Consider the following 27,591-nt stretch of genomic DNA (forward strand, 5'->3'; position numbering starts at 1 on the left):
CAGCATATTAATGTTGGCCCACCGTTTTCTCGTTTCTTGTTTGCTGCCAGACGCCATCATTCATCTCCTAATTTACTGATTGGAGCAGTGCCATCAGCGAATTGAGTATTGCTAAGTTATTCTCCATTAACCTCAATCCTCACCATTTCTCATGTCTATCTCAAAGCGTGACGCTCTTATTGATTCAGACTATTAATTTTCAGATGTGCGCTTCATGTAGCTGTTAAAGAGAGCGAAAATGTGATTCTAATCCTGATTTTCATAAAAATTTTCCAACTCCAAGTTTATAGAGAACGTTTCCAGCCGCAGTTAAAACAGTCATGTTTGGATGCACACTGGGGCCCTCGCCTCGGAACTGTCATATGCATTCAATAAAAAAGGATAGCATAACTTTGGAGAACACTTTTTATAGCTGACGCATTAAACGGGCAAGAGGGGCAAGATGTTTTCGTTAGCTATTCAATTCAATTTTATTACTGCTGTTGCTTATCAAGCACAACCGCTCAAGAGCTCGTTAGGTAGTAAAGAATAAAAATTCATAAATGCAACACACATGATACATACACGTTCACACACAATTGATCGCTTCGGGCGCTGAAACAGAAGTCGGCGAAAGCGGGCATTCGAATGGAGGCATCATTGGACAGCTCCCGCAGCGTATTTGGATCGCGGCATGGCTCCTTTGGATTCTTCGCGAGGAGAGTTGGGCAAAAATTTCGCATCTTGGGCGTCCACCCCTCTGGGACGTTGTCCAGCGAATCGGGAGAGTCGATGCTGAAGCACATGTGGATCACGCTTGCGTCCGGACAGGAACGCCTCCACTGCCGATCACTAGCTGCCATCATGCCCCGATGTGTCGCACAATGCGAGCTCAACCTTTTTACCGTCAACGTCATCTGCGACAATGTGTTCACGGGCGGTTTACTCGAAGAAATCAGGAAACTGATCATTACTGAAAACTATCAGAGGGCGCCCTTTCAGGCAGGCACTGTCCCTAGTATTCTGTCTCGGATCGCCGCCTGCGGTGTTCTTTATTACAGAAAGAACAACGAGCGGCACGGAGAGGCTCGGGTTTGAGGCTGAAATTCCGAACCGACTGGCGTGTTCCGAGCGCTCCATGGAGGCGCCTGGAGTGAAGCAGCATGCGTTGAGTACGCTGCTTGCGAGGTGTCCTTCGCTGCATGCATGTGAACCAGCGCACTGATCCCTGGACTTTCGAAGACACCTTCCAGGAGGTTATTCTGAATATACAAAGTCTTTTAGGCAGACTAAAATTATTTAATAAATTATTGATGTAATCATTTATATGTTACCATTCAACGGACATATTTTATTCCAGGTGACATATACCACTCTCATGGCAATTTTCTTCCACGTGAGTAACAAAATGAATTTGATCTTTGTTTGGGGTTCACGAAGATTTTATATATCACGTCAGACTGGAAATTTCCAAGCCGCATTAGTCACACCTCTCCTCGCTTGTTGGTATTGAATCCAGCGTCAAACAGTCGGTTTCGGTGATGCTTTCTGGCATGCACAATACTTGTGCTCCTAACCTGTACAGCCTACACTAAGGCGCCCGTCGTGCTTACAACGCGTAATAAAAACCAGAATACATGCTCATTTTCATTATGTCACCAAAGATCTCCAAGCCTCCGTGCATCCTAGATTACAGATTCGGCGCTGTAGTTTTGAAATCGCTCCTAGGCCTTCAAATAGGAAGAGTAAATTTTATATACCTGGTTAGTATCAGGCTCTTTCAGGGCTGCATACTACCAAGTGGTGCTTGTGCGAAGCTTTGGAAAACTACCTACATCAACTTTTCAATAATTTCCAAATAAGGTACCACGTTTGTCCAAAATATAGAGCGCAGGCAGTTTCCTTCCAAGTCGTTCAGGGGTGCTCTTGAGTACTTTTCACAGACCTACGCATGCGAGGGTTCAGGGCTTAAGCTATTCCTGCCATTGTGAGATTGGGACTACATAATTTGCAAGAGGAGTGGCGCTGCGGGGCTCAGAAGCACATCTTGGGGTGAGTACTTTTGACAAAGACTGTATAACGCCTGGAAACGGGAAACAATTCTTCCTCTTTCTCGGCTTTTCTAGGAGATTTCTCTAGAAAAGAAGAGCTCTGTTCTGTGCAGACGCTTTTGAAAGATCTGAAAGATTAATCAAGATCTCCGGCGTACCTCGCATATTTAATTTGTTCCAGAACGCTACAAGGAATCCACTACTTACTAGAGTGAAAGTTATGTTCTCAGTGCGTAAAAAGATGACAATGTTTTGAGACAATGTTAGCTATGACAAGAAAACCAAGATACTGCGGAGGTGGTTTCGTATTATCGGTAACATTTAGAGCGCAGCTCTTAGACACCAGTTTCTGGGGTTGAACGGCGTCGGAATTGTAACGAGCTGTGCGAAAACAGGAGCAAGGCGGAAGATAAAATTACCACGATAGCGAAGAGAACACGGTAATAAAAAGAAAAAAGAAAGGTGCATCTACAGCCAAGAAAACGTGAGGCGGAAACCAGAGAACGAAGGGACGGCGAGAGCGTTGGAATATGGCATGCTCTGTTTCCGGCGGCTGCTGAGAAACACGCCGACCGCAGACTAAGCCACTGCCAAACGCCGTCGCCGTTCGGCAGAGCGCATTCCGTGTACGTGTTTCTATGGTTAAAATACTTCACCCGTGTTTCTCAAATTTCATCGCAATCGTCCGATTAGTTTCTTCGTGCTGCCGGTGTGAAATCGGGCAAACAAAAAGATGCCTGGCGGAATGATTGTACATCGTTAGAAGTGCCTTGACAGGTCATCTGCGCATCTGCTACGGAGGCTCCGGTTGTCCGCCTATTTACAGACGGTGTCAAGTTCAGAATAACACTTTCAACAAAACGACCACGTAAATTGCCTAGCGTAGGGAAGAAGGGGAGGCGAAAAATGATATTTCACTCAAAAATACACCGCTACTTGAATTACGGTTAATAGCAAAGAAGAAATGAAAACATAGATAATTCCGGTTTGTCATGTGCTGTATTTACTTCTACTTGTGCAATCTTTGTTAATATATTTGAGTTCCTAGAGTTTAGAGGCTAAGCAAATAACGGGGGTCATTTCTCATTGGCAGAAAACCATAATTTGATCTGCATGCTTCTTTGCCATTCTGCCGTCTGTTCTCGCGTTATCTCGGGGAAGATATCATTTCATGGTTTTCGATATCTAAAGCTTCGAGATGAGATCACATTTTTCTTTGCAATTGCTATATTATATATTATCATATTTTGCCGCCGATTGAGTTTTGCGGAGTTAAATGAATATTGAGGACTTAATTTGATAAGCTATAATGCTTGATGCACGAATTGTACCGACAATACTGTTGTTATACTAAATGACGTGATGATGGTTTCCTGGTGCTTGAATGTAAGCAATTTTTCGACGACAATTGAATTGAGGCTAATATAATCTGATGTACAGTTTTCATTTGGGCTAGTTATTTCATTCTCAAGCATGCAGCCTCCATCAAGATACACAGCCCGAACGGTTTGCTTCTGAATCGCGTAGTAAGGCTATTGTAGAAGGCGTATATGTCTTTGGCATCAGAGGGCACTGGAGGAAAGATCATGGAATTGCACACGATCCTCTCATATTCAAGGCCTTTAAAACGCCAGCGTTGTAAATCGAGCCCCAACACAGGGCCGAGAAGGCAGCCTGGTGAGTTGTATAGTTACGACAAAGGCGGTACGTATTTCGATCAAAGGGAACAAGTCCAACGCAGACAGGGGCTTTACGCGTGCTGTGCTTTCGCATTCGTTCCCTCGTCCGTCACCGTCTTTATCCGGCAAGATATGTTTAATCCAAGAATAAATATCAGGTTGTAATTCCGACAGCTGTAACTGGAAAGCTTAAGTTTGCTTTCATTTTGATATCTCTGATGATAGTGAATGGTCTTTTGGAAAAGCATAGCTTTCACATAAGAGAACTGAAAAGCTTTATGCGCGTTTTTTGCGTGCCAGCTTTATTTTTGATTTGTGTGTAATTTTACTATAATAAATAAAATCTACATGTGGAAAGAAAAAGATAGTTTCTTCCTCTTATATTACCCACTTGCCTTCATATTTATTTCGATGTCATCGGCCCCATGCACTTCCTGCTTTCCTAAGGAATTGAGGTCGTTGATAATCATACAGCCATATCAGGATTTCAGAGTTTTGATTGAGATTATCTGTCGTTAAAGTTTTGCAGTCTATTACACAGGATATGTGGACCAAACAAGTACTGATAATCGCTCGGAAAAGCTTCCTGTTTAGAGGAATTATGTATTAACCTGGTTCAGTTTATTAGCTAAAGACCCGGTTCAAGCAAGGTAATTGAGCCAGCCATGTAATGTTAGCATTCCTACAGCATTTCATTTTCTTTTACCCCCGGGCAGTTCTAGAAAAATTTTATCCGATTAAAAGGTCAGAGTGATGTTCCAGTCCTTTCGAGGACTTAAATAATCGAAAACACTCAGTCAGTGGTGCCAACATTCGGATTGCACGACGGCGTATGCAAGACACAACAGCCTTATACGCTCTGATATACCGCAAAATCATGCGTAGAAAACCAAATAACCATGACTTTTTATTCATATCATTGTATTTCAACGTGACCGCTAATCAATTGTAGTTAATATGGCAACAGTAGGCTGACCACAGGGCCGGCCTACACTTTCCAATGCCACTAGGAATCAATCAGCGATAAAAGCCACACCACTAATCCACGCGTGTCCGAAACGTATGTACATCTTTGTAGGAGCAAGTCGTCCCAAATACCCAGCGCATCAGGACGAAGCTCCCCAGGACGCTGCTTTCGTCCGTCAGCGCACACACCGCCGTGAAGGGTACGCATCGAGGATCCAGCAGAGCAGTGCGAGCAGCGACTTTTCGCTCGCCGCGCACTTTGCAGGCAGCCCAACGGCCATCAAGTTGCGGCGGCTGATAGAGCGCATCATGGCGACACTGGTGTATCGTGACCCTGGCGAACACTCGCGCCTTATGGGAGGAATTACCCAGTACACGATGAGACTTCGTAGCACCAGTGACGCGTCGCCCCCTTCAGCTTCAGACCTGCCTATCAGAAGCGTCTATTCGAAAATTATAGACGCCTAGAGCGCGAGCCGTTGCCGCCACGGCCGCACATCGGATTGGCAGTGTGCTCATGTGACTCACATCCGGGGCTTCACCTATTGTTGTTGTTGCCTCAGTAGCGATGGCACATACTCCTTCCGTTTGTTAATCTTTTTGTTAACTTCCGCAGCCGTTATTGCGCGAGAATTGAAGAAAGAAGAACACGAACAAGCGTTCATTCGTGCAACCGGCAGATCTTCTTGGTAACTGTGCTCGAAAATCTTTCAAATTGCATCGCGCTTTGCTCTGTTTGTGTTTTAACAAGTCCCCCAAATTTGCGTTTCAGTGCGATTACTTTGCTTCGCATGTTCTAGCAATTCTACAAGGGTTGCAGCCAATGCTCTCACGTTAAATTATCCGACTTTCTCACTTTTTTTATTATTTTTATCTTTGGCGTCTTTTCACTTTCTCCTTTATCCCTTCCCTTACGGCGCGGTTCAGGTGTCCGCCGATATGTGAGACAGATATTGCGCTATTTCCTTTCCCTAAAAACCAACCAACCAACCAACCAATACAGCTGCAGCAGCAATGCCAACGCCGGCCTTTCTGCGCCATGGGCAATTACCCCTGTCGTCTTACTATTGGAAATTCAGTAAAATGTCTCACTGCACGAAAAAATTGATCTTATTCTTGTTAATGCGCTAACGCGTATACCCGCCGCGGTGGCTCAGTGGTTAGGGCGCTCGACTACTGATCCGGAGTTCCCGGGTTCGAACCCGACCGCGGCGGCTGCGTCTTTATGGAGGCAAAATGCTAAGGCGCCCGTGTGCTGTGCGATGTCAGCGCACGTTAAAGATCCCCAGGTGGTCGAAATTATTCCGGAGCCCTGCACTACGGCACCACTTTCTTCCTTTCTTCTTTCACTCCCTCCTTTATCCCTTCCCCTACGGCGCGGTTCAGGTGTCGAACGATATATGAGACAGATACTGGGTCATTTCCTTTCCTTAAAAACAATTATTATTAATGCGTATAACGCCACCTTTGTGAGTGTCGTCACGTATACATGTAAGCAGCGCCTGGCTGGCTAGTGATGTTAATCAGTCGCTATAGGTATATAATGCTGTTAGAAATAAAGGATGTTCTTTGCTTCGACATCTCTGTCGCTCCTAGTAGTGATTTCAATGCTTCATTTGTTTTAGAGCGGAAGCTCTACTCCTGCCGTGGAAAACCTGAGAATCATCTCGCTCGAAGAATGGCGTCCAACCGGGGGAACCAGGTGTGGCTGTGACGTCATGCCATGTGACTCGCCGCGCCTCGGCACAGCTACAGCACGCGGGGCCCTCACCTTTGCAACTGCGTTGAAACACGGGGTTGAAGGCTTCGCTCGCACTTGTGTAAAGCCACGTGACTAGACTTTCGTCCCATTAGATAATGAATAGCGCGAAGCGTTGCTTGACGTTCGCAGATAGCCATAGAAGATTCGTTCGCTGGAATCAGCTTTTCTGCGGTGAATCGCAGACGGCTGATTGCATCTGATGATGTTATGATCAAGAACGCCGACAGGGTGAGCTGGCGAGGGGTTGTGGGAGGAAATGTTAAACCGCAGCAAAACTGTTCCTGGCCATGCTAATCGAACTGTGTAAACAAAGTTCAGCCGGGTCGAGCCCCAGCCAAGTTTTTTTCATGTCTTTAATGATAATGTTCTGCGGCGACCCTGCCTCCTCCCCCCCCTCTTCCATTCAATATTGATATCGTATTTGTGCTGCTATATTTTGGACCTGTGGTTGTTGGAAAGCTTCGCTATCACCAGGTACACTCCCTGATTGTGCTGGGTGTTCAAACTTGCATGAAATATCACGTCGCCTTCGATTTCGCGGTAACACTACACGCCGTAATTTCGACGAGAGGCAGCAGATCGAGTCATGATTGTCGCCTTGACGACCAAACCGAGCAAGACAGGTGCCCGCTTTAGTGCCCGGAAAACGCAGTTCGAGAAACGCTGCCGCAGCGAACGCACGGCACCAACGATGCCTCTAGCAAGCACGCAGTACACGCTGCTTGGGCTCTCCCCGGAGCTTGACTGCACGCCCCTGACCTTCCCTAAGCCTATTTCAGAAAATTAGATATGCACCGCTTGCGGACTGGTGCGCAAGACGACCGCTTTGCTGCCATGCCTGTGCGTGCTATGCGAGCCTTGCTAAGACCATAGCGTCCAGCACGGTTCGCACTTGAGTCCACTCGACGGCAACAGCTACGAGAAGGAAGACGTAGACTTCAAACAGCTCCCTGCAGGCAAGATGCTTTGCAAAAATAGATGAGCGAGAATGGAGAAGAGAAGCTTTTTTGGCTGCTACCGTTTTGGCCTGTTTTTTTTTCTTGTGCCTCAGTGTTTGTCGTAGGAAAAGCCATAGCATGCCTATGTTAGACGACCAAAAAATAACAGCCGTTTAGCTCTGTTACCATGAATGGCCAAGCAATATCTATTCTTTTGACTGATGAGATTTTGTAATCTCTTGGCTTAACTTTTTGCTTGCGGCTGCTATGTGCACTCGGATTAAGTACTTATTTTGGAGGTTTTAACCATTTTAGAAAGATATGCTTCTTCTGACAAACACCATGTTTTGTTTCGTGAAGTAATTGACTATGGTTTGCAGTCTTACTACGGTCATCTTTTCAGGGATCACTAGCAAGGATAGGATCATCTTGTCCAGGTGTTCCAATGAGCCTGAACAACAATTTTTCTATAAATCCGAGACGTTCAATTACAGGGGTCAGCCATGTTTGCTTGTCAGGATCTTTCTGGGCACATTCAAATAAGCCAGGATGTCAAATTCGTTCCAAATATGATTTCAAAATTTAGTACTGAACTTGCAGCTTATTTAACGTATCTCTAATGCATACCAAGCCAAAAGTGATTCGTGCACCTCCATATTCGCGGTTACTACAAATAAGAACCTTATTATCTTGCAAATATAATTTTATCTCCTATGTTCTCGTCCCGGCTTTCCGTCTTCGCCAGCTGGAATTGTTCAAGCTGCCGATGCGCATGGTCTTCGTGGCCATTATCGCGCCTTCAGGAGCCTGCTGCATCAGTCGCTTTCCTTAGCTCAGAAGCGCGCTTGGATAAATACGCTGATTTCGTGGCGTTATGTACCACTTCTTGACGCCGTTTCTGTTCTCGGTGTAGTGTAACGCACTCGGGGTGTCTGTAGTGCTCTCTGTGTCTGTTGTGGCCTGTACAGACAGGACAGTGCAATGTTTTTATTTATTTTCAGAGCCCAACCTAAAGAATGTCGCTACTTGTCAGATCGCGTTAGCGCCCCTGTACTGGGTGATGTCGATGCATATTAAAGAACCCGAGGCAGTAGAAATTTTCCCGAGCCCACAACTAAGGCGTTCCTCGTAGCGTTATAGCAAGAGAAAGAGCAAATAAGAGGACACTCCCGTAGACTCCAGCGACATAATCGATTGTAGCGCACCTAGCAAATGGTGAGAGAAATGAACCCACACTTCCTGTTTCAGTTTCACAGTTGCGAATTTCGAATTGCTCGCGGGTTGCTTAAAGCGATTTCAAGGCAGGAAGCGACCGGTGAAGCTAAATCCGCTAGATGAAGCAGCTGGCCCACATTTCATGCTTCGGTTTCACTGCAGCGAATTTCATACTGCTTACGCGTGACCCAACCGATTCTAGCGCACCGAGAGGTTGGTGAAAGAAACTGGCACACACTTCTTGTTTGGTTTCACCGGCACAAATTTTGAATTGCTTGCGAGTTACCCACGTTTGACTGTGGCCGGAGGTGGGCAGAATGACTCTTTGAATCCGTTGTGCGAATTTCGTCGTACAGAAATTATTTGAGTGTAACTTGTACAGACAACTGAACTGTAAAACAGGCAGCTATGGATTCATAAATCAACAAGGGCTCGTTCTGTCTGGCGCGCTTGTCTCCTGTTGAGAGCAAGTGGTCATTCAACATTCAGTATTTAATAAATAGACGGAGTGTCGAAGAAACTGTTTATTCCAGGGCAATGTAAAGAATGAGCACATATAGCCTGGACACAAGCTAAGGCCAGGATGATACACAAAGGCTGGATAGAAATATAACCCTGTTCCTTAATATAGGCAAATATAAAAGTATTAATAGGGAGGACAAAAAAATGGGCGGTGGTTTAGCACTTGTTAAACCTGGAGCGACGCGATAGCTACAGCTGGCTGATTCGAACTTAGTCACGTGACAAACCACGTGTCGAACCTCGTGATAAGCCACAGCGCAGCCCTGCCGGCAGCTGCTCTGCATCAGGTGACCAACCACGTGGCAGCCTGGCGGCGCAGCCACAGGGTGACGACGCCGCCACAGTGTGGTAGCGCCGCCACCGCCACGGCCCTGCCACGCCGAAGACTGGAAATGCTACCGTAATGTAGCTATCGCTACAAAAAAAGGTAGCCACTACAGCGAGAGAAAAAAAAAGACATGCAATCAACACATCGCTAGTGCCTCCAGAAAAAAAATAGATGTCCTCAAATGGTATTTCTTCGCATCTTGCTCACGAAGTGAAAAATAAACGGTGATACAACGTCGGCATGTCGTTTTCCTTTCAAATGTACAGCCTTATCAGAAGTTTTAAAGTATTGTGTGGCTTGACAGTCATTTTCGGCGATGCAAATATCATGAAGGCGAAATGAACTGCAGTTCTCACACCTCTTGAAAGTTAGTACATGAACTAATCCTACAAGAACGCTATTTCACGGTTGAGAAGCCAACTGTTTGGGCTCTTTGCATACTGTGTTCACTTTCATAAGCAGTGAGTAATAATACGGGACAGCCTCCAGTGCCCCACCATAGGCTGCAAGTTTGAGGATTATTACAAAAATTTGACGACGGGTTACGTGGTCGATGCAAAGCTCGACCATAAGAAGAGCAACGAGATGAACGTGTCCACAATAGAGTTTGAAGCTTACGACGATGTTTATAATCAATCTGAAAACATTCCAACATTCGAAGTGATCTTGCTATCAAAGTGTGAGTTGAGCTGAAGCGCACATAGCGATCAACCTACCTGCACCAAGTACCCGCAGTTCACCCGTAAATACTTCAGATTAAAAACATGCACATAAAATATGCATCGCAATATGTTTGACGTATCTTGTTGTTGCTGTGTTAATGTATCTCTGGGATTTTTCTTGTCGTTGTTGTTGGTATTATGTGATTATAAAAGAGTGTATTGTCGACACCAACATGTTTATTAGGGGCTCTGTACGGACAACGGCAGAGATGTGTTAGTGTTCTGAAAACGCAGTTTGGTGTGCTAAGTTAGTGGTGTGCTCTTGGTGTGTGCTTGACATCTGCGGAGTGTTTTGTGCTGGGTCCAGAAGCGCCACCGAAGATAGTCGGTTGGCTGGATGGCTTGAAGATGAGTATGGCGTGAGCAGTTTTTTTTCATGAAAAAACTCTTTAGAGAGGGGGCCCTTGTCACATAATAAGGAGTCTAAAATAAAATCATGAAGGGAAGAGGTGTGAAGAAGACGACGTGGATTAACCGAAGAATAAAGAAGAAGAAGCATTCGGTAAGGAGAAGAGAGATGATTGGTGGAGATAAGAAGAAGTCGACGACAAGGCTTACGTGGACTAACGCCAAAGCTATAATAGGGCGAGGGAGAGCGAGGCACGGGGGGGGGGGGGGAGAACAGAGAAGCGGAGGCTCCGGCGGGTAAGGGACGCTTCGGCTGGAAGAGAGCGACGCCGGCTACTGCTCCGGTGAGCTCGCGTTCTACGGCTTCGCATCGTGTTCTTCCTGCCGTGCCTGAGCCCGTTCCGGGGAGTCAACGAAGGACGATACCATCTGCTACGGCCAGGGGTGTCTCCAGCGCTGTTGCCACCCATCCTGGTGGTGGCCCCAACGCTAACAACACCGGCATCACCTCCACGGGCGCTTGGACCGGGAGCTTATACGACGCAGCCAGCGACGCCGCCAGCCCAAGCACGTCGAACGCCGCCTCGACGCCGGCTACTGCATCCATACAACGCCGCAGCCGCTCCGAACCAACCGCGAGCACGAACGACGACCACTAACAGTAGAACGCTAATAGTAGACGCTGGTAGCAGTGTTCCCGGGTAGTGTGTATTTTTATTCTTTGTGTTTTGTGTTCTGTGTTCTATTGGGTGTGTCACGTAGGGTGTATTAAATGTGCGTTTGTGTGGGCACACCTGTCGCCTAGTCCGTTCTTTCGGTCCGAGTGTTCTCTGGGGAGATTCTTGACAGCTGTAAGGGTTTATAGATGGCATCCTGCACTTAAAGGTGCAAAGTGGTATACATTCATCTGCTTTCCTAGATTTACATCTTTGATGAACATGTGCTATTTCGACACAGTTTTCAGTTACAACATATGTTATCATATATGACAGATCTGAGTGGTATTACTATGTTTGTAACCCTTGATCAGAATCGATTAGATGCTTTTTCTTTTGTAATCAGTGTATGTGCATGTGCGTTTTTTACATGTACTATAGCCTGTCCCTGCCGGGGGGGGGGGGGTGCTTTTTCCTAGCTGTGAGGCTTGCAGCTTTTCCTCCGCCGCTTTTTGTCACCACCTTTACACTGTGTTGGTGGAATGAATGCTCATTGATTGATTCTTTGATTGATTGATTGATTGATTGATTGATTGATCTAGGGAGCGCCGACGTTGCTTTGCGGAGCAAGTCAGCGGCAATTAAGGCTAAACTCTGGGTTTGAGTTGTGTCCCTTGTGCATGCGTGGCAAAAACAGAGCGATGCGTGCTCATCGCTTCCTTGTCCAATCATCGCCCTGCTAGTTCGTTTCGGGCCTCCAGGGCCGCACTGCCTGCATTTGTGACACTGTGACGGTGTCCAGGGCATCGCCGTATATACCGCCGTGTTTCACGAGTGTAACGAGACGGGCGTTAAAGCAAGCGCGACTAATAGCGAATGAAGGCGCTTTTCTGCATACGAGTACGCACCACTCGCCCTGGCCATAATGTCTTTCGGCTGTACCTGCGCTGCGTACATAGCTACGAGGTACAGCGCATTTCGCGTCTGTCCAAACCGGCCAACTTGGCAGCCTCTGGTGCTTCAATGCCGCTGCAAGTGTAGCTATTAGCACCTTATAGGGACAAGACGAAAACAAGCACCAAAGACAAACTAGGCCTAATTCTCGCAATGTTAGCCTGGTTCGTGTTTGAAACGCGCGATCACACGTTATCCCTCGCATTTGCTTTCGAAACGCGGAATCAACCGATATCGCTTCCACTTGCTTGCCTAGCCGCCTCGTGATTCGCGCGAAACGCGTTGGTTTTCCTGCCGGTTTTACTTATCTCTCAGCGCGGCCCTGGCGGCGTGAAGCGCAAGCACTGAGCGGAAATGCGGCCGAGAACCCACGAGCAGGCACCGATTTATTTTGGCCGCACATACGCACGAGATCCGCAACTCAAATCCAGAGCCTAACGTTAGGCGGTACTGACTTGCTCCGCAGAGCACTGTCGGCGCGCTCTAGACAGGGCTGCTCACCACTGTACCTGCCCAGACGAAACTTGTCGAGGCCAACTGCGGACGAGCTGTGGAGCGCCATTCGTGAAGAGTTCGAAGTCCTTCCAGCTCACAGCGAGCGTATCATCTCTCTTTACAATTCTGGGCCAAGGAGGATGTGAGAGATCATTTCCGTGGGCGGTCATTCACCCTAAATTTACAGGCAACACAGAGAACGCATTCCGTTCATGCTATTTTTTTTTGGTGACTCTGAACCCTGCATCAATTTTCTGTCAGGTTGAACCTATGACCGCGCCGATATATGTTCGCATTGTTTTTTCCTCATCCTATGGCTCATTTTATTTTATGTGCAAAGTGCCCTGCCTACCTCGACTCCTCTGATGGAACCGAAGTAAGCCATTTATCGGCGGAATGCCTTTTAGTTTTCAGTGGGCTCGTTCGTATTTCAACATCACATGGTATGTTTAAACCAAATATAAAATGCAAAGAAGAGAAGTCCTTTATGGGGCGAAGGTTGGTCGCCGAGACACGTACATGCTATTCGCACGAAAGAAAGCGGGCAGCGCGTGATTCACCCTCGTGCTGCCTCGCCCAACTGCACGCGTGGCGTAGTGAATAAAGAAAGCGACACCTGGCGCCAAGTCATGCATGTAATCAAATCGTACGCTTCAAGAAAGAAAAAAATTCAGAAAGGCTGTAAGTCCTCTAAACCTAAGTGGACAAAGCCAAACAATAAGGTTATGCGTAGTTATACGTTACCAAAGTCGGTCTTGCTAAGCTGTACTGTATCAGGAAACTAGACGCGGCTTGGCGGCTGTAACGTTGAGTGCTTTCCGGACACTGGATAGGCAGCGCGCCCACCCTGGCAGGTGGCATACAAATTAATGGTTGATCGCGAGAGGTTGCTGCCCCAATGAACGCTGCCGTCTATTGCTGCAGTGCCACGTGTCTGCCACAACGTCGTCGGCGCTAACGCATTCAGCCCACATCTCTCACTCACCACCGCAGCATACCTAAAAGAGCGATTTAGGCGTCCACTGACCCAGTGAGCCAGTTATGCGCCCTTCCTCGAAATCATTGGAGTCTAGTTGTCAACGTCAACGCCCATGAAGACAATGGACGCCGAAGGCCTATGGAAACAGGCGAGCGCTCGGTTTTGGCTGCGGCAGTGGCAATAGCTGTCAGAGCTGTCATAACGTCATACCTGTCACGTGGTTTCTCCTCGGTTAAAGGTCAAATTCGCGCACACTGCGAAGAAGCGATGGATGACAGCAGTGAAGCTTTCGCTTTAAAAGACACTGCTGCGAGCGAGAAAGGAAGCGCACGAACACTGCGATATCTCGACCTGGTACCAGAAGTACAACGTCAGGCGGCGCGACGAAGCAGTTTTATCTTGCTTTGGCCTCCTCTCGTGAGCCCTGTCATGTTTTGGCAATCTTCAGGGCCAAATAAGGAGGTTGTCATCGTGCTGGGCATGCTCAATAACTGTTTGACATCGATTTCGGTCGAAATCCGCTCAGGTCTAATTTCGGGGGTCGCCAAAACCAAATTTTCCGAAATGAATCGGGTCAAATATGGAGGTCGCCATTGTGTCCGGCACGCTCCATTATGCTTTGACACAGATTTTGGTCCAAAACGTCCAAAGTCATGATTTCGGAGTTCGCCCGCCCTAAATTTTTGAGAATCACCCTGGCTAAATTTGGGGGTCACCATTGTGTCCGGCTAGCTCAATTATGGTTGGAATCAATTTTGGTCCAAATCGACTTCAGGGCTCACCCGGACCAAATTTTTGAAAATGACCCGGGCCAAATTTGGAGGTTGCCATCGGGCCGGGTGGCTCAGTGGTTAGCGCTTCCTACTGAGCCGGAGTACCCAGGTTCGAACACGACCGCGGCGGACGCGTTTTGATGGAGGCGAAACACAAAAAGCACCCGCGTGCTGTGCGATGTAAGTGCGCGTTAAAAATCCCCAGGTGGTCGAAATAATTCCGGAGTCCTCCACAACGGCACCTGTTTCTTCCTTTCTTTCTCTGCCTCCTTTAACCCTTCCCTTACAGTGTGGTTCAGGTGTCCAACGAGATAAGTAAAACAGTTACTGCGCCTTTTCCTTTCCTAAGAATAATATTAACCATTGGTTCTTGGGGAAAGGAAAATGCGCAGTATCTGTCTCATATATCGTTGGACACCTGAACCGCGCCGTAAGGGAAGGAATAAAGGAGGGAGTGAAAGAGGAAAGGAAGAAAGAGGTGCCGTAATGGAGGGCTCCAGAATAATTTCGACCACCTGGGGATCCTTAACGTGCACTGACATCGCACAGCACACGGGCGCCTTAATGTTTTGCCTCCATAAAAACGCAGCCGCCGCGGTCGGGTTCTTTTCCTTTCCTCAAAATCAATTTTGAATCTCTCTTGCAACCCGCTGCGGTGGCTCAGTTGTTACGCGCTCGGCTACTGATCCGGAGTTCCCGGGTTTTAACCCGGACGCGGCGGCTGCGTTTTTATGGAGGCAAAACGCTAAGGCGCCCGTGTGCTGTGCGATGTCAGTGCACGTTAAAGATCCCTAGATGGTCGAAATTATTCCCGAGCCCTCCACTACTGCACCTCTTTCTTCCTTTCTTCTTTCACTTCCTCCTTTATCCCTTCCCTTATGGCGTGGTTCGGGTGTCCAACAATATATGAGACAGATACTGCGCCATTTCCTTTCCCCAAAAAACCAATTATTATCATTCAGCGAAAAGCTCCACTAGGCTCGTCAACACCGGGCTTCGCGTGAGCCACACTACAGATTTGCCACAGCTGCGCATGCGCGAAACCGATTGACGTCAAGCGGAGCGCAGGTGGTCGCAGCTGCCGCAGCCGTCGTCGTCACCGCGCGCTACCTCCTTCGTTTGATCATTCGCCATGGAGGGAGGAGAAGAAGACCCAGAAGTGGTAGCATGGGAATTTGCTCAAAAGCAGGGAAGATATGAAAAGTGCAAGGCTAGACAATCGGCTGAAACGCCAGAATCATGACAGCCACGCCTTGCTAAACGGCGGCAAAAGGATCAAAAACCAAACAAAACAAGTGAGCCGACGGCGTTCATAGAGTTCATTTGCGTTGACAACTTTGCAAACTCCGTTCATTTTCACAAAATGAAAGGCGCAAAACCGGCTCCGTGGGTCAGTGGAGACCTCATTCTCGCTTTTCGCTTTGTATATCCTGGATTAGCTGGGCTAATCCATATTAATTTTTTTTCATTTTCGAATCTCAGGGGTAACGGCGGCGAAAATTTTGGAAATTTCTCGGGCCCAATTTGGAGGTACTGTCACCGCGATTACGCTAAATTTGGCTGGACATCGATTTTGGTCCAAATCGGCCAAGGGCAAATTGCGGCGGTCGCTCGGACCTAATTCCAGCAAATGACTCGGGCGAAATTTTGAGGTCATCATCATGGAGGGAACGCTCAGTTATGGTTGGACGCCGATTGTGATCAAAATCGTCCATGGTCATATTTCGGGAGTCGGCATAGCTAACAAAGCCAATACCGGGGCCAGTTGGTTGCTCATTGTGCGAACGTATGCGTTATAATCCACACAAGAAGACAACACACATAGACAGAAGCGCGAACTAACAGCTGTTTATTCCTTAGGGAAGATGCGTTTATATACGTGACGTTTAAGAAAGGCAACCAACCCGTCACCAAACACGTGATCATTACCACGACCCAGCATCTGCATTTATCATATCTATTTTGTCTTGTATAAGTGCAATAGATCGAGTGCTTACACACATTCCATTTTCCGCCTTTTCGATTGAAAACGCTTCAAATATTTGTCTTGCAATCCTTTCTTTCTGCTTACCTACAACTGTGGTCCTGTGGAACAGTGGTTCCCATTTCTTTTTCTTTTTACACCTGCGGCAATGGTGCGCTAGATTCCCCGGGCGGTTAATTTTTCCGCAGTCAATATTGTGCTCTAGAACCCTCTTGTTCACACATCATCTCGATTGCCCAAGATATTTTTTCCCGCATGATTATTCGTATCTTATAAAAAATGTCTCTCTGGCATGGTACGAACCTTCCCCTATAGGCAATGTCAGATTCCTTGCGCTTGAAACGCTTCCCTTTCGCATTCACCTTGTTGCAGTGATTTATCAGATTTTTTGGTGCGCTAAATACAACTTTCACTTGGTTTTGTTCGCCACTTTCTTCAATCCGTGCGATACCTTATGTACATATGGTATGACTACCAGTCCTTCTCTATTCCCCGGCTTTTTCGACTATTTTCCGTTTCTCACCAAGGAATTTAGCTATTTTTCAGCCACTGACGCCATCATGCTCTCTGGGAACCCACTATTGATCAGCCGACTGGTTTGCCTGCTGATTCTCTCAGTCATTTTGTCATCGCAGGACTTCGTAAGGCTCTGCATCATGCATGTGTGGGCAACACTCCTATTGACAAGGTTAGACTGGCTGGGCAACACTCCTATTGACAAGCTTTGGCTGGCTGGAATCATATCTCATGATGCTTTTTCACTTTTTGTATGATACCACCAGCAGGTATAGACAAGGATTTCCTTTATTGGTAGATCGATAAATCTTATCATCGCTTTTTTAGGTAGTTCATAAGTGAAGTCAAGGCCATTGATTATGCGTTTAAAAAGCATGATCATCCCATCCGCGTCAACCGCGCCTGCTTTTTCCGCACTGAAACAGAGTAAAAAATGGCCTATATATCGAAACCATGCCAACAGATTCCTCCCTTCAAGCTCTGGTTTGAGGGTGCGGCGATTGCCCGGGCCGTATTTTTGGAAATGACCCCGGCCAAATTTGGAGTGAGCCGCCATTGGAATCTGAACCTGGCAACGCTAGCACTTTATCTAGTGAGGCTAGCCTAGCAGTGCTGTTCGAGGAACTATTGGGAATTAAATGGGATGTGATAGGGCTTAGCGAAGTTAGGAGGACAGGTGAGGCATATACAGTACTAAAGGACGGACACATACTGTGCTATAGCGGATTAGAGGATAGACGAGAACTAGGTGTGGGATTCCTCATTAATAAGGATATAGCTGGCAACGTAGAGGAGTTCTATAGTATTAACGAAAGGGTAGCAGCTATAGTAATTAGGCTGAATACGAGGTAGAAGCTGAAAGTAGTGCAGGCCTACGCACCCACATCCAGCCATGATGACCAGACCGTTGAAAGTTTCTATGAGGACGTAGAATCGGCAATGAATAAAGTAAAATCGCAGTACACTGTACTGATGGGCGACTTCAATGTGGAGGTGGGCAAGAAGCAGGCTGACGACCACGCGGTAGGTGACTATGGGGTAGGCTCTAGAAATAGCAGGGGAGAGTTATTAGTCGAATGCGCGGATAGAAATAATTTACGGATCATGAATACCTTCTTCCGCAAACGAGAAAACAGGAAGTGGACCTGGAAGAGCCCCAATGGTGAGATTAAAAATGAAATCGACTTCATACTATGCGCTAAACCTGGCATCATTCCGGATGTGGCCGTCCTCGGAAAGGTGCGTTGTAGCGACCACAGAATGGTAAGGTCTAGAATTAGCTTAGACTTGAAGAGGGAACGGAAGAAGCTAGTGAAGAAGACCATTTACGAGTTAGCCGTAGAGGGAAAGCACAGGAGTTTAGGATAGCGCTGCAAAACAGATATTCGGCTTTAACTGAGGAAGACGATCTTGATGTTCATTCAATGCACGATAATCTGACATCAATAATTACGGAGTGCGCAGTAGAAGTAGGCGGTAGGACAGTTCGAAAGGATACCGGGAAGCTATCTCAGGTGACGAAAGATCTGATTAAGAAGCGCCAAAGCATGAGGGCGTCTAACCCTACCGATAGAATAGAACTAACAGAGCTATCAAACTTATTAAATAAGCGCAAGGTAGCCGACATAAGGAAGTTTAATATGGAGAGAATCGAGCATGCTCTAAAGAACGGAGGTAGCCTAAAAGCAGTGAAGAGGAAACTAGGCGTAGGTAAAAACCAGATGTATGCATTAAGAGACAAGCAGGGCAATGTCATTAGCAATATGGATAAGATAGTTAACGTAGCCGAAGAGTTCTACACAGACCTGTACAGTAGCCAATGCAATCAGAGCGTTAATGAGAAAGACAGCCGTGCACAGCAGTGCGTCATCCCGCCAGTAACGAAAGATGAAGTAAAGAAAGCCTTAGAAGCAATGAAAAGGGGAAAAGCAGCTGGGGAGGATCAGGTAACAGCAGATCTGTTGAAGGATGGAGGAGACATCGTGCTAGAAAAACTAGCCACTCTGTATACGCAATGCCTTCTGACCTCGACTGTACCAGAAGCTTGGAAGAATGCAAACATTATCTTAATTCATAAGAAGGGAGGCGCCAAGGACTTGAAAAATTACAGGCCGATCAGCTTACTATCCGTTGCCTACAAAGTATTTACTAAGGTAATCGCTAATAGAGTCAGGGCAACGTTGGACTTTAATCAACCAAATGATCAGGCAGGCTTTTGTAAAGGATATTCCACAATAGAACATATTCAAACTATCAATCAGATGATAGAGAAATGCGCAGAATATAACCAACCCCTATATATAGCTTTCATTGATTACGAGAAAGCATTCGACTCAGTGGGAGCCTCAGCAGTCATACAGGCATTGCGTAATCAGGGGGTAGAAGAGCCTTATGTCAAAATACTGGAAGATATATATAGCAACTGCACAGCTACTATAGTCCTCCATAAGGTCAGCAATAAAATTCTAATAAGGAAGGGCGTCAGGCAAGGAGAACCGATCTCGCTAATGCTGTTCACCGCATGTTCACAGGAGGTATTTCGAGGCCTGAATTGGGAACAGTTGGGAATAAGAATAAATGGAGAATACCTCAATAATCTGCGATTTGCTGATGACATTGCCTTGCTGAGTCACTCAGGAGGTGAATGCAAATCATGATCAATGAATTAGACAGGCAGAGCAGATCGTTGGGTCTAAAAATTAACATGCATAAAACCAAGGGAATGTTCAACAGCCTAGCAAGGGAACAACAGTTCACAATTGGCAGCGAGAGCCTAGAAGTTGCGACGGAATACGTCCACATAGGGCAGGTAGTGACAACTGATCCGCATCACGAGAGGGAGATAACTAGAAGGATAAGAATGAGGTGGAGCGCATATGGCAAATTATCGCAGATAATGAGTGGCAGTTTACCAATTTCCCTCAAGAGGAAAGTGTACAACAGCTTAATCTTACCGGTACTCACCTACGGGGCAGAAACGTGGAGGCTAACGAAAAGAGTTCAGCTTAAGTTAAGGACAACGCAGCGGGCCATGGAAAGAAAAATGATCGGTGTAACGTTAAGAGACCGGAAGCGGGCAGAGTGGGTGAGGGAACACGGGTTAATGACATCCTAGTCGAAATCAAGAGAAAGAAATGGGCTTGGGCAGGGCATGCAATGCGAAGGCAAGATAACCGCTGGTCCTTAAGAGTAACGGAGTGGATTCCAAGAGAAATTAAGCGCAGGGGGGGGGCGGCAGAAGGTTAGGTGGGCGGATGAGATTAAGAAGTTTGCAGGCAAAGGGTGGATGCAGCTGGCAAAGGATAGGGTTTATTGGAGAGGCATGGGAGAGGCCTTTGCCCTGCAGTGGGTGTAGTAAGGCTGATGATGATGATGATGATGATGATGGGGTTTTGGTCCAATTGAGGCGATGTCGAAATTCGGGGGTTGCCCTGGCCAAATTTTCGGAAATGACTAGGGACAAATTTCGAGGACGCCACCTTGTCGGGCACGGTCAATTATGGTTTGCATCGATCTGGGTACAAATCAATCAAGGTCGCAATTTCGGTGGTCGCCCGGAGCAAATTTTTGGTAATGACCAGAGCCAAATTTCTAGGACGCCATCGTGTCGGGACCGCTCAATTTAAAAAAATGATTTTCGAGGAAAGGACATGGCGTAGCAATTATCTCACATATGTCGCTGGACAGCCGAACCGCGCCGTAAGGGATATGAGAAGGTAAGAGTGAAAGAAAGATGGAAAGAAGAAAAGAAAAAGATAGAAAGATGGAAAGAAAGAAAGAAAGAAAGAAAGAGAGAAGGAAAGAAAGGAAGAAAAAAATTAAGAAATAATAAAGAAACAGGTCCTGTAGTAGAGACCTCCAGAAAAATTTCGACCACCTGGGCATCTTTAACGTGCACTGACATCCCACAGCACACCGGCGCCTATGCGTTTCGCCTCCATCGAAACCCTGCCACCGCGGTCGGGTTCGTACTCGGGAACTCCGGATTCGAACCCGACAGCAGCGGTAGTATTTCGATGGAGGCGAAACGCAATGGCGCCAATGTGGTGTGCGATGGGAGTGTACCTTAAAGATGGTCGAAATCATTCCGGAGTCCTCCACCACGGCACCACTTTCTTGCTTTTTTCTTGCACCCCTCCTTTATCCCTACCTTACGGCGCGGTTCAGGTGTCCGCCGACATGTGAGACAGATACTGCGTCATTTCCTTTCCCCAGTTTCGCCTCCATCGGATTGCGGCCGCCGTGGTCGGGTTCGAACCCTGGCATTACGACTCAGCTGCGACTAAGCCTTAACACTCAGCCGCCGCGGCGGGTGCTCAATGATAGCTGGACTTCGATTTTGGTCCGGTTCGGCCACGGTCAAATTTCAGGTGTTGCCTGGACCAAACTGGAGGTCACCACCGTGTCAGCCACGGTCAGTTATGGTCGGACGTCGATTTTGGTCCACATCTGCCAAGGAGAGAGCGAGAGAGAAAAACGTTATTGTTGGAGAGGTAGTCGGGGCACGCCCCTGGGTCTCTGCACGACCCCACTGCACTCAAGTGTTTATGTCCCTAAGGTCGATAACACTGGCAGCCCGGCCGGTGGCGATTGTCTGCACGGCCGGGTCCTTCGAGCGCAGCAGGGTCTTCCAGTCCTCAAAGGTCTTGAGATCCTCTAGGCTGCGCGGGGGAGGGTCCGCCGGGCAGAGGGAGAAGATGTGGAGGGAAGAGGCGAATGGTTCTGGGCACAAGGTGCAGGCAGGAGTGGGGAAGGAGGGGTGATAGTGGGCTAGGCTCAGGGGTGACGGGAGTGTGTGTCTGTAGTTAGCGCCAGAGTGTTGCGTGTTTGTTATCTAGGGAGTGGTGGGGCGGGGGTAGAGCTGGTGCGAGGCTCTGTAGGCCTGAGTCATCTCGCTGAACGAGTGCATTCGCTCCCTCGCGAATCCCCGATCCGAGGCCACCTGAACCCGGTTTAAAGAACCTCGGGCTAAAAGGTTGGCGGCCTCGTTTCCGGGATTCCCGGAGTGCGCAGGCACCCATATAAGCTCTACATGGCGAGGTGGGGGTGCATCGGGCGACCCCAGTCTGCCAAAAGCAAGGACGTGGACTCGGCCTCGCGCAAAATTTAGAATTGCAGTTTTAGAGTGTTAAAATATACTGGGCTTCCGTGCGGGTGATGGCAATTGCGATGGCGGCTTCCTCTGCAGCCTCTGGGGTGGTGTCAGGGGGGAGAGGTAGTGTGAGGAGGGCGGATGAAGAGCACTCTACCACTGCTGCGGTTGCTTCGTCACCCATACGGCGTTTGGCTAGGAGCCGTACACTCGGTGGAGTGCCTTCGCACGGGCTCTGCGGCGCTGCTCATGGTTGGAGGGGTGCATATTTTTTGGCAGTGGCTTGATGACCAGCTCTCGGTGAAGGGATTGTGGAATGGGGAGGAGGGTTGGGTCGCTGGCCGGTATTCTAATTCCGGGGGAGTCGAGGATATACCGGCCTGTGGAGGTTTGTGTAAGCCTTATGTATTGGGCCTGTCGATGGGTCTCCACGAGTTCCTCGATCGTGTTGTGGAGGCCCAGGCATACTAATCTGTATGTGGGGGCGTTGAGGGGAAGATGAAGTGCGACTTTGAATGCCTTGCGGATCAAGGCATCCAAAGTATTTATGTCGTGTTTGGATAGTTCTAGGTATGGGGTAGTGTAGAGCACACGGCTGAGGACAAAGGCATGAATGAAGCGACAGAGGTCGCGCTCCTTCATGCCTCTATGATGGCCCGAAACTCTGCGGATGAGATGCGATATCGCGCCTGCAACCTGCTTGAGTTTCTTGAGGGTGGTGGTGTTTTTGCTATCGTTCTGGATATGCAGGCCCAATACGCGGAGGGTGCCAACCTCCGGTACTGGGTCCCCATTCAGTTCGATGGCAATGGGGAAGCGGGGGAAACGTTGGCTCTTTGGCCGGATGAGGAGCAGTTCGGACTTCTCTGGGGAACTAGACAGTCCGATGTTCTGCGCATAAGTTTGGGTGAGGGCGGCTGCTTCCTGTAAGGTGTTCTCTATGTCGCCGTAACTGTCGTGGGTGGTCCACAGTGTGATGTCGTCGGCATAAAGAGTGTGCTTAAGGTGGGGGATAGTAGCGAATTTTCGGGCGAGGGGGATGAGGGTGATGTTAAAGAGGAAGGGGGAGAGGACGGACCCTTGAGGGGTTCCGATACTCTGAAGCGTGTAGGAGGGGGAAGAGAGAGGTCCAAAATGTATCTCAGCCGTGCGGTCAGTGAGGAATGCTTGAATGTAGGCGTACGTGCGCGCACCCACATTCAATGGAGATAGGGCAGTCATGAACGCCTGATGTTCGATGCGATCAAAAGTTTTGGTGAGATCCAAAGCTAAGACTGCCTTTGTGTGACCAGGCAGAAGCGGGTCGAAAATTTCATGTGTGAGTTTCAGCATGGCGTCCTGTGCGGATAGATGGGGCGGAATCCCACCATGCTATGCGGGTATAGATTGTTGTCCGCCATGTGCGTTGTGAGTCTTGCTAACACAACATGCTCGAAAAGCTTTCCGAGGCATGAGGTTAGCGAAATAGGGCGAAGGTTTTGAAGTGTAAGTGTTTTGTTGGGTTTGGGTATGAATATTACCTTTGCGTGGTGCCAGGACTGCGGGAGGATACCCTCCCTCCGGCACTGGTTGAAGTATTGCGTAATTTGGGTGATCGATTGGTCGTCCAGATTACAGAGCATGGAGTTTGTGATTTGGTCTGCACCAGGTGCAAAGTTGGTTCGGAGAGTCAGGAGGGCCGCTCTGACTTCCGTCTTAGTGATGTCTGTGTCGAGTGTTGGATTGGCTGGTCCTGTGTAGGTGGGTAGAGGTGTGGGGGCACCCGGAGAGGTGTATGTGTTCTGAAGTGTGTTTATGAGGGCCTCGGGATCGTCAATATGTTGGTGTGTGAGGCGTGTCACGTGGTCTTGTGTTGATGATTTGGTGTTTGTGGGGTCGATGAGGTGTCGGAGGAGTTGCCATGCTCGTTTGCTCGACAGGTTTCCGGCGATGCCGTCACATATCTGTCCCAAGTTGGATCGGCAGAGCTCCTCCGAGTGTTGTTGGATTTTTGTCTGCAGCGCGGCCAGCCGCTTTTTAAGTGTCTTGTTATATTTATTGCCTTTCCAGCGTTCCAGGAGGCTGTGATAAGCCTCCCAGAGGTGGGCTAGGTTTGTGTCCAGGGTAGGGGTTTCGGTGGTCGTTTCAATGTGTTGCATGTTGTGGTGAACGTCATGCTAGAGTGATTGCACCCAGGCATCGATCTCTGTGATAAGAGTGTCTGGGTGGGCGGTGCGTGCAGTGCGAAGTGCGTCCCAGTTAACCAGTTAATGTGTTGTATAGGAGTGACGGGGTGGTTTGTACGGGACAGTGATTTGTATAATGTAATGATCACTGCCCAATGTATGTTGAGTTCTGTTCCAGGTAACACCGCGGATGTAGCGGCTCAGCATCAGGTCCGGACTGGTGTCCATACTGACACTGCTGCCGATCCGCGTGGGCATCTGAAAAGTGTTGTGAACAGTGAGCTGGAGGTTCTCCAGGAGCAGCCACAGCCTGCGACCTGGATGTGTCGTTGTTGTGTATTCCCAGTCAGTATGCTGACTGTTGAAGTCCCCACCAATTAATAGAGGATGTTTCCCTGCTAGGTGGTGTAGCTTTCGCAGAAGTGATTCTAACGAGGCTATCGGCTGGCAAGGGGGTGGCATATATTTGCTATAAAGATTGAAGGAAGTGTATGTGTGTTATGTATAAGTTCAGTGATCACGCAGGGTGTCTCAGACGTGATGTGATGAGTTTTATTGGCGAGGCTGCGGTGGATGAGTGTGGACGCCCTGGGTTTGCTAGTAGTGTCTGAGTGTGTAGATGTGTAGCTGGGGAGGGTTTCCCGGTGTGCAGTCTCCTGGAGAAGAAGTACATGGGGAGTGGGCGTGAGGGTGGGAAGGAGAAGTTGTAGAGGTGCGCGCTTGGCCCGGAAACCGCGGAAGTTACATGTTAAAATAGGGAGAGAGTGTCCCGCCCCGCCATATTGGAGAGTCGGGGGTTGAGGAGGAGAGTGAGACGGGTGTCAATTGGTATGTGTTCAGCAAAGGGGGTTTGTGCTTGCGGAGGTACAGGGGGAGGAGTGGAGGTGGTCTGAGTTTGGGTGAAGTGATAGGTAATGTTATGTTCCATGAACTCCATCATCTTGTTAAGCATAGCGTCCATGCGCTGCTCAAGTTTTTCGTTGAGGATGGCGGCAAGGTGATTGAATCTGGCCTCAAGGCGGGCGTCTAGCTATTTTAGTTTGTGGTCAAATTTGGCATCCAGTGCAGCGAATTTAGCGTCTATTTCTAGGGGTATGGGAGGCGGTGTAAGGTCTGAGGTGAGCTGCTTCTTTGCAGGAGGGGTGCTCGAAGTGTCTGTGGATGGGGATGTCGGGTTAACGAGAGGGGGTGCGGGTTGAGTAGGCGAGAAGGAGTGGGGCTGCTTAAAAGGGAGGAGAGACGGCTTACCTCGTCGCGCAAGGCCCGGAGTTCCTGGTCTCTCGAATCTTCTTGGGAGGACTGGGGTGGCGGGGGATGACGGGTGGCATTGCCGGAAACGCGGTATGCCCAAGTGAGACGTGAGGTGTTTTTGCTGCTGTTCTGTCTGTTTCTGGAACTTGACCGGGAAGCCGTCGAGCTGCGTCCGTTGGTTGTGCTTTGTTGATCACGGCGAGACAGCCGCGATTTAGACGGAGGAGAGAGAGCGTTCCTCGGGGACGCTAGTTTACGGCCCAGTGCTTTGCAGTTCCCAGTTCCGGTCAGATGTGGCCCCCACAGAGAATGCAGCTGGGGGTACATGATGGCACATCTTCTTTCGGATGGGATTTCCCGCAGCGGGGACATTTATGAGATCTTGGGTGGACACACACATCCGCCCGGTGGTCTGGGACTCGGCAGTTCGTGCAGGCGTCTATATGCCATCGGTACGGTGTACACCTGTGGAGGGCTCCTCGTGGCAAAGAATGGCGCGTGGCACAGGTCCAGCACAAATTATGGGTGTGGCCCGGTCCAAATTCTTGCCGCACGTCGATGCAGTTGCTATGACAACGAGCGATACACAAACGCGTGCCCGTTAGATCCGACCGTCTACCGCTCGAGGCCCCGTGCTGGCTACCTTGGTTGTATGTGCACCAATTCGGCAGAGCGAACACATTTTCTGGGCACTTTACCAAGAATTTCTAGTGGACTCCCTCCATTCTTCCGGGCTCTTGCATTAAAGAAATGTGACTTTTGATAGGATAAATTAAGCGCTGACTTATATGAGAATTTACTGACGAAATAGCTTGAAATGCTTTCAGTAGAGTCTCCGAAAAGCTGGTATACATTGTCGCGCTCTTCTCTGCTTGACCTAGCAGGCAATCACTTCATTTGCCGATTACATTAAACGATACCAGTTGACCTAGTTTATGACGATTTCGGTAGAGTCTCTGAATAGCTGGTATACACTGTCATGCTATCCTGCTAGACCTTGCAGGCAATGACATTATTTGCTGATTACAATAATTTGTACAAGTTGGCTAAGTTTACAAATCCCGACTATTGTGGGCCCAATTTTCTCGGATGTGTTAAAAATCTGCTTTATTTAGTATGCCTTTCCTGAATCATTTAGAAGAGGCTACATTGTCCGCATTCCTAAAAAGTCTCCTTTCTCGACATGTCCTGCAGATTGGAGCCCTATCATCCCACTAAATTATGATCACAAAGTATTAGCCAAATTACTCGTTCGCCGTCTACGGGCTCTCCTCCCGTGCCTCATTTCCTGCCACCAGGTTTTCTTCATCCCGGGTCGTGAAATAGAGTTTTATCTTCCGTAACTCGAGATATCCTAGATTATACTATATGGTGGCGCGCACAAGGTCTTCTTGTTTTCCTCGGTCAAGAAAAGGCACTGGACCTTTTAGAGCATGAGTATGTTTACGGTACACTGCATGCTTTCGGTTTCCCACCTTCTCTCATGCTTCTCACTAAAGAGATGAACGGGGATGTATTTCGAGCACTCCCTTCCTCAATGGCCGGGAAAGCACCGCATTTGATGTTGGCCGCTGCGTCCGTCAAGGTTGCCCCCCCCCCCACTTTTGTTTGTCTTAGCATTAGAGCCTTTCCTCATGGCAGTCAATCGTAACTTCCTTATTACAGGTCTGGCTTTCCCTGGCAGTGAGGCAGTACGCGTCACTGCTTATGCAGACGATATCACCACTACCCAGTTGATGAACGCCGTCTGCTCGAAGCTTTAAACGTTTTTCCTGAGTACAGATTCGATCACACTTGTCTAGAGCGCTCGGGCGGTGTTCTGCGGAGCAAATGAAGTGAAATCTTTTCGCACCTGCTTTGCTAGCGGTAAGGCGCTGGTGCCTGTGCGCTCCACGTTTCAATTTTGCTGCTCTCCAGCGCAGCCATTATCAGTGAAAGTCAATACCTGCTATAGAATTCCGCTTTATTTCCCCTGCATGGCTCCTCTCGATCGAGCACTCTGGACAAGTGTGATCGACTCTGCACGCCTCCTTGTCTGTAGCTGCTCTTAATTTCTCGAAGAGTCGTTACCTTTTTGTAGGGTCTCCTCAGACACCTATTAAGCGTGGCCCGCATGGGGCGTTTTTTGCCCGCGAAGTCGCGTCGCGCGCCCGACGCCCACGCCGGCGTCGACGAATTCACTCCCGCATGGTCAGCAGCCGAGCGGCGTTTTTTTT

This window comes from Amblyomma americanum, chromosome 1, assembly GCF_052857255.1.
Source record: "Amblyomma americanum isolate KBUSLIRL-KWMA chromosome 1, ASM5285725v1, whole genome shotgun sequence".
In the NCBI taxonomy this organism is placed as follows: domain Eukaryota; kingdom Metazoa; phylum Arthropoda; class Arachnida; order Ixodida; family Ixodidae; genus Amblyomma; species Amblyomma americanum.